Genomic DNA, 7,759 nt, shown 5'->3' with positions numbered 1-7,759 from the left:
GGGATCGCTCCTACTTTACAGAGAGGGAAACTGAGTCCTATTGGAGTGGGAGTCAGGGGATTTGCCTGAGGTCATTTAGCAAGGTGTCAGCAGGGTTTATGCACTTCTGGATGAAGCAGTAGGAAAACATGAGGGAGAACAGTAAAGTTCCTCTGTCTTCTCCAAGTGGGAATTCTGGCCATACATGATGGGGGCTCCCTCCATTTCCTTGGGAGGGATCTGTGTCAGCAGTGGGGAGAAGGTGAGATGAAGCCCAGGGGAAAGAGGGAGTCATGGCAAGAGGGGCTCAGTAAGAGTAGTAGAACCAGTGAGAGTGAGAGGGGCAGGTGTTGCCCATGGAAACTTCTATTCTCTTCCTTTTGACAAGACAGAGCTGGCTGAATGCTCGCCAAATCCAGGCATGTGGCATGTGTTAGTTTCCAGGGGCTGCTGTATAATAAAGTGCCCACAAACTAGGGGGCATGCCTGATAGAAATTTATCCTCTCACAGTTCTGGAGACTTGAAGTCCGAAATCAAGGTGTTGGCTGAGGGCTGAGCGGGAGAATCTGTTCCAGAACTGTCTCCTAGCTTCTGGTAGCCTCAGGCAGTCCTTGACTTATAGATGGCATGTTTCCTTCTTCACACTGTCCTCCCTCTGTGCAGGCCTGTCCCCAGTGTACAAGGCCAGTTGTATTGGATTAGGGCCCACCCTAATGATGTCATATTAACTTGATTCTCTCTGTAAAGACCCTATTTCCAAACGAAGTCACATTCTAAGGTACGAGAGTCAGGACTTCAAGATCTCTTTCTTTGCGGGAGGGGGGTGTGATTCAACCCATAACCCACCAAGACCTTACTTCCCAGCGTTTCTTGATTAGTTTCCATTAGTGCACCAGTGGAATGTGGAAGAAAGTGGTTTGAGCCACCTCCAGACTTGGTCCATGCAACTTCCCACACAATCCTTCGTACCCTCTCCTCCCCCACCTTCCACTTGGTGCAGGTGATCCGGTGGAGCACTCTAAGCCCCCACCACCCCCGCCCCCCGGGGATTGCAGAACCAGAAGACAGGAGCTTGGGTCCCTGAATGACTGTATGGAGCAGTTTCCTGCTGACCTGCATTGTACTGTGTCCTGTTAAGCCACTGAGATCTGGGAGCTGTTTGTCTCTGCAGTTAGCCTACCCTGACACCCGTGGGGGGGTGGGGGTGGCACGTGCCCCTGGGGCTGTCTGGAGCAGAGCTAGCTGGTCTAAGCACAGGGCTTGTGAACGTCCCCTCTGTAGCTGTAGTTAGGTGAATGGGACGCCTCACTCTGGGCCCATCTCCTGCTCCTCTGTTCCCCTCACCATTGTGAGGGGAACCCCCATTCACCGGAAAGGGGACTCTGGGTCTTTGTGGTTGTGGCTCCTGGGCCCAGAGAGCAGGCCCATTTGTTCTTATCCATCTGGCTCCTCTCTCCCCCTCATCCTTGCAGTTCCCACCTGTCTGCCTTTTTCTCTGGAAAGAAGGGAGGGGGCTGAGGAAGGAGTAGTTGTGACAGAGCCCCACTGTCCATTCACAGAATATTAAAGCTCTGTAGGAAAAGAGGAAATGTGTCCAATTTTACATGCTTGGAAATCAAGTGAAAAAGAAGCATCACACCTTCTCCCTGTGGTCTTTCAGCACCTCTGTCATGGCCAAGAAACCCACTGTGACCAAGATGAAGAATGAAACCAATATCAGCCTGAGTCTAAAATAAGAGGTGTCCTCAGACTAACATGCTACAGGCCCACCAGCAAACAGCCTCCTTAGAAACTCTCACCAGTTGTTCCCTTTGTGAATCTTTCAGATCAGCCCATCACAGGCCCCACAGGCCCCACAGGCCTGAGGAGGAAACTCTGCACAGAGGCCTGTGTGGCCCCAGAAGTTCTCTCTGGAGCTGGGGTGAGGAAGCTGTAACTGGTCGTCAGGAGCCAGGACACTTCCAGTGCTGAGTCAAGGTCACAGAAAGCCTCATCAGAGTCTCCCAAGCATGTGGAGCAGGTGGGACCCCCGGTAACACCTTGACTCTCATCCTTGAGCCTTCTGTATCTCACTCTCAGACTGGACAAAACCATCTCCCTTCGTCATCCATAAAAGGAATGTGATAACCCACTCACTCTTTTCTCCTAAACAAAAGAAAACAAACACAAAACAAAATCTGACCCCCTCCCAGCAACCTGCACCTCTGTGCCTTGACTCTCTGAGTGTAGACTCATATGCAGCCACCCAGGACCTCACAGGTCACACCTGGGATCCAGTTTGAGGCATCAGCAGACATCTAGGACTGGCCCTGAAGATGTCTTCTAGCCCTCCACAGGATCACAGCCCAGAAGTTTCCACTCCCATCTCCGGTCACAAGTCCTGGCTGACTTGTGGCATAGTAATACTTCAGAATTCAGACTGGCATATGGTTAGGGGAAACTTGGAGTCTCATTCTGTTGTCATCTTCTGACCCCCAGACCTAGCCTCTAGTGGACCTGTGGCTTTGGCCAGAAGTTGGCATTTTCCAAGGACCCAATTTCTCCCCTCTCAAGGCCAGCCCACAAGTCACTTCCTTCCTTGTTCCTAAAGCACAATCCCCAGTGCACTCACTGATGCTCTGGTTTCTGGCTCATTTGTCAAACGGATGGCAAACAAAGCTGATGGAGATACTCAGCACCTAATAGCTCAGTGTCCAATCCTCCACCATCCAGGTGCTCTCCGGGGGAGCTCCTTGGGGGAGAGGGCTCCCGGAATTAACTCCAAGCATGGCAGTTTGGCCAGATGAGAACACACAAACACTCCTCTGAGACAAAAGCTAATGGTGCCAGCATTGTGCTTGGGGATGTGTAGCCAGGGACCCCGGAAGTCCTGGAATGGGAAGTCATGGAGGCCTTGGCAACGGTGGGCAGGGCTGGGGTCTCAGCTGTGGTCAGTACCTGAACTGAGGCCCTGGAACTGGTGGAGGCGAATGGAAGACAAGGAGTGGGTCCCCAACATCAAGCCAGGTCACTGGATCTGAGACATGAAGATCAAGTCCCTGCAGACCTATCCTTTCTCTCTCCCCATCAAAGACTTTGTGATCACTGATCTTTTCCCCTGAGGATTCCCGTCACAGATGAGGTAATAAAGATCATGTGCAAAGCAAGAGCAGGACCAGGCTGGCCAGCAGACCAGGTACAAGGTGACTGTAGCCACTCAGGACTATAGTAGTCATGTCAGTCTGGGTGGTGAGTACTGCAAGGAGGTAACCGCTACCATCCTCAGGCCTTCATCCTGGCCATGCTCTTCATCATCCTGGTGCAGTAAGACTAATGGGACCACAAGACCCACATGGTGACACAACCCTGAGGCTCTGTGCTAATGGCCTCATCCCTGTCCCCGTGGCATGGTCTCAGCCCCTGTGCCCAGGAAGCTGCTGCTGATGGCAGGCCTTTGCCAGCTCTACCAGATTTGCCAAGGCCACTCCAATGTCCCATCCAAGACCCACAGCTCTGACCTCTGGGAAGAGACTGTTCCCGAAGTCTCTCTGTCGGGAATTCACTGACACACACCTCAATACCTGGCAGTGTTCACCACGTGGTGCTTTTATACGGGAAAAATCAGTGAGCTGAACTCGAAAGCAAGCTAACACACAAAAGTTCCCCAGACGTGGAGAAGGGTTCTGAGCATGCTCCCTCGTGCCACCTGGTTTAGGGGGAAGATTCTGGTCGGAGCGTGGGAAGACCTGGGCTCTCAGGTCTGTCTTCCTTTGTCCCCTAAAGCAGATCACCTCAATTTTCCAAGTTTCCTCATCTGTATAATACCCCCTGCCTGCCTGCTCATAGGACCGTTGTGAAAATCCAATGAGATAGGGGTGCCTGGGTGGCTCAGTTGGTTAAGGGTCTGACTTCGGCTCAGGCCATGATCTCATGGTTTGTGAGTTCAAGCCCTGCATTGGGCTCTGCTGTCAGTGCGGGGTCTGCTGTGGATTCTCTGTCCTTCCCAGGCTCATGCTCTCTGTTTCTCTCTCTCTTTCTCAAAATAATAAACATTAAAAAAAATCAAATGCGAATAAGGCATGAGAGGTTTTGCAAACTGCAGAGCACCACCTAGGTATGAGGAACCCTCATGGTCATACCCACAATGTTCTTGATCCTCCATGGTCACACGTCCACAGACTTTCCTCACAGCCCTCCCCGTCACGTGTCCTGGGCTGCAGCCAACCCAAGTTCATCATCGTGGTTCAAAACCGGCCTGCCGTTGCGGCATTGGGATTTTGCTACTGCTGGGCTTCCTCCTAGAATGCTCTTCTGCCTCTCCATCCTTCACGGCTCAGCCTTAAGTCTTCTTCCTCCAAGGACCTTGCTTTATCCTCCCAAAGCAAAGTCAAGTGTGTCTTCTGCACTGCTCTGCCACTACATCTTTAGCATACAACCACTCTCTGAGTTGCACTGTGTCTGCTCCTATGGGGTTTGTGTTCTGTGTTCTCTGCTCTACCTCCTGCCTGACCTCAGAGTCACTCTTGCATCAAACCTGAGGGTTAGCATGGAGCCTGGGCACAGAAGGTGCTCAACATCATTGTATTGAGTTGGAATAAATCGGAAAGGACCTCAAGAGGTAATCAATGTCTTTGGGGCCCGGAGGCAGATGAGTGGCCAGGCTCCAGGGAGCGGGTCTATAAACATCTTCTGCCAGAAAAGCCCAACTTCAAAGCCTAGCAATTTTAGATTATATTTGCATTGGAGGCTTTTAAAGTAGCAAAACTTTAGATTTATGTCTTCACGAACAGATGTGGAAGGGAAAATCAATTCCTCATAGGATTGGCTTGTTTGTTTTTTATCGCAGTACTAAATATTATGCATCAAGTGATAAATTAATACATAAATTGACCTAGAAGCATAAACACAGGCTCCCATCAGTGAGGATGGAGCCAGGAGGTGCTTGAGCTTCTCATGGCTGGACATGGCAGGTGTTTGCACGTCACGTGTCAGTCAAATCAGAGTTTCCCACAACGATCCTGGATTGGACAACTCTCTAATCGAGACAACTCTGAAAGAGCCCAGATTCTCCCCCAGAAGAGGGGAAATGTGCACCTACTTCGTTTATGGGGAGGACACATGTTATGGAAGGCTGAGCCATGAGAAGGCTAAGTCATCGTACCACTGGTTCCAGAGCCTTCCAGGGCTGTTAAAAGGATGCCAGGAGAAAAGCTTGGCAGCCCTAGGGCCCCTTCCCACCCAAGCCCTCCTCCAAGATGAGAGGAAGAGACTGGAGAAATACCACAGATTGGCCCTGAGAGTGGTGATCTCCGGAGCTGCCCCAGGGGACCACCTGCACTCCTCCTGACGTGGCTCCTGGAGTGAGGAATGTGAGCAAATGAAGGGTGAGCGTGACCTTCCTCCAGTGGGCATCAGCCCCCTGCCCTCTGCGGAGCCTGGAGGGCAGAATGGGCAGCTCAGCATGACAGGGCAAGAGCAGAACCAGACACGGAAATTCACCTGCTCATCCCCTGGGCCAGCTGTCCCAAAGACGAGGGTTCTGTGGGCAGGGGAGAGACCTGAGCCGAATGTGGGGTCTGAGAATCCCCAGGGAACACCACAGCTGACTGCTGGCAGCCAAGGACTGGCCTGGGCTTCTGGAGAAAGCTGACCAGGCAGAAAGATCAAGTCTGTTCTTGAAAAAAAATTCCATTAACATGGAAAAAAACTAAAAGTGACTGCTTTCCCCAGGAGAGGGGATGACACATAATAGACAAAGCTTCTGACGTGATCTAGTTAAATGCCAAATAGTTGGTTCTTAGCTTAGAAGGGAGGGAGGGAGAGAGAATGAGAGAGAGAGAGAATTTTCTATTTGTCTGGCAACCTCTCATACAGGTTCTTATCATGATAGACACTGGAGGTCCTTTGAAAGGACATTGGAAGAGGAACAATAGAAAGGGGAAGGATTTGCATAATCAGGAAGGAATACATGGAATCCACAAAGGAGAAACGGGCGTCCTTATCCCCTCAAACACAGGTCGAAGTCCCCAGTCACAAGTCTGAGGAGGCTGGGGTTCCACTGACAGAGACGCCCATGATTTTGTCAGTTAGGAGACTGGAAAAGAGCAGCCCCCACATTCATAAACACCATCTTGACGCCGCTGTGAAGGTGCAGGAAATTCAAGGCTCAAGCTTCAAATATCTGCACCAGGTCAAAGGAGGATTTGCCTGGAAATTGAGAGGAGGTGCTTTAATTAATCAGCCACAGCCTGAGTAGGGATGAGCAGAGAGGCAGCTCCTGTCAGGAAAAGGCTGGGAGCTGCCAGCACAACACATGTGTGAAGCAAAGAGGAAGTTCCACGCTCCCTGAGGACACCTGTTCAATTAAAACTGCTTGTAAAGAAGCAAACAACTGTGGTGCTGTCACTCTGCCACCTCCCACATTCGCGAGGAGGGTGACTTTGCGTTCCCCAGTGATGGAAGCCACTGCGAGCCCCTCCCTCCCTGACTCCTGGGGAGACAGACCAGTTAAGGTTAATCTACTAATAAACCAACAGCTTCCCAGGAACTGATATCAATTCAGGGTAGACAAAGAACATTTTCATTTCTTGGGGAGCACTCTGAAGTATTTATATTCATCTCAGAAGATTGGATGTAAATCAAGACTGGTTCCTCTTTGAAGGAAAAACCAGATGCGGCAAGAGAAAAGCAATGGTGTTGACTACTTCCCCCCCACCCCCAAGTGCTCAAGTTACAAAAGTCATTTTGTTCTAAGGCAAAATACAGCCCTGTTCTTCAACAACTCTTAGGGAGTTTACAGCTCTAAGAAAAATAGCAGGTGAGAATGGATGCTTTCAGATTTCAGTTCTCTTTGCTGTTTCAAAATCTGTCTTTTCAAGACCTTTTCAAAATCTGTCCCTTCATCCCACTCAGCCCCGGGCGCTCCCTCAGGCAGGGACCTTCCTCTTTCCCGGCCTCTGGGAAGGGACAGGAATTGCATCACCTCCCTCAGGTTCTTCTTGCCCCTTGCTTCAGCTGGTCTGGAAAGCTCTCTGCATTTCGGGATTTCAGGGGTGTGGCTTCTGTGTGCAGAAATACTCTCGGTGAAGTTGCCGGGGGTCCTCTGAGGAGACCATAAGAAGGAAGCAAGGGAAAACGTGTTCATGATTTGTGGTTGTTTTTTTAAATGTTTATTTTTATTTATTTTGAGAGAGAGTGAGTGGGAAGGGGCAGAGAGAGAGAATCCTAAGCAGGCTCTGCACTATCAGGCTTGATCATGACCTGAGCACAAATGAAGAGTCAGACACTTGACTGACTGAGCCACCCAGGCACCCGCATGATTTGTTTTTAAATCGGAGGAGGCTGAGAAAAAGGACAAGAGGAGTAAAGGAAAAGAGCATAGAAGAAGAAAGGCGGTGCCGTGGATCGGCTGCCCGCACGCCTTCCTCAGGCCCCAGGCTTCCCAGCTGCCAGGAGTGTTGCTGCAATTGGCTTACGGCTGCCTGGCCCACAGGGCTGCTTCACCCCATGTGGGGCCCCCTGCAGGGCCATCCTGGCTCTGCAGCTCCCTGGGGGGTGGGGGTGGCGGTGGTGGGGCCTTTGCCGTGACCCCACCCAAGCCCAGCTCCTCCCTTTGCTCAGTCCTGCCTCCTTCACTGCCCCACAGATGCTATACCCAGGACACCTATGCACGAATCTCCAGCTCAGGGTCCGTCTCCAGGAAACCCGACGTAAAATGTTTACTGTTTTTAATAGATGGAGATATATATATATATATATATATGTGTATATATATATATATATATATTTTTTTTTTTTACA

The sequence above is a fragment of the Crocuta crocuta genome, unplaced genomic scaffold (assembly GCF_008692635.1).
Source record: "Crocuta crocuta isolate KB4526 unplaced genomic scaffold, BGI_CrCroc_1.0 scaffold826, whole genome shotgun sequence".
NCBI lineage: Eukaryota > Metazoa > Chordata > Mammalia > Carnivora > Hyaenidae > Crocuta > Crocuta crocuta.
Note: the sequence above shows the minus strand (reverse complement) of the source record.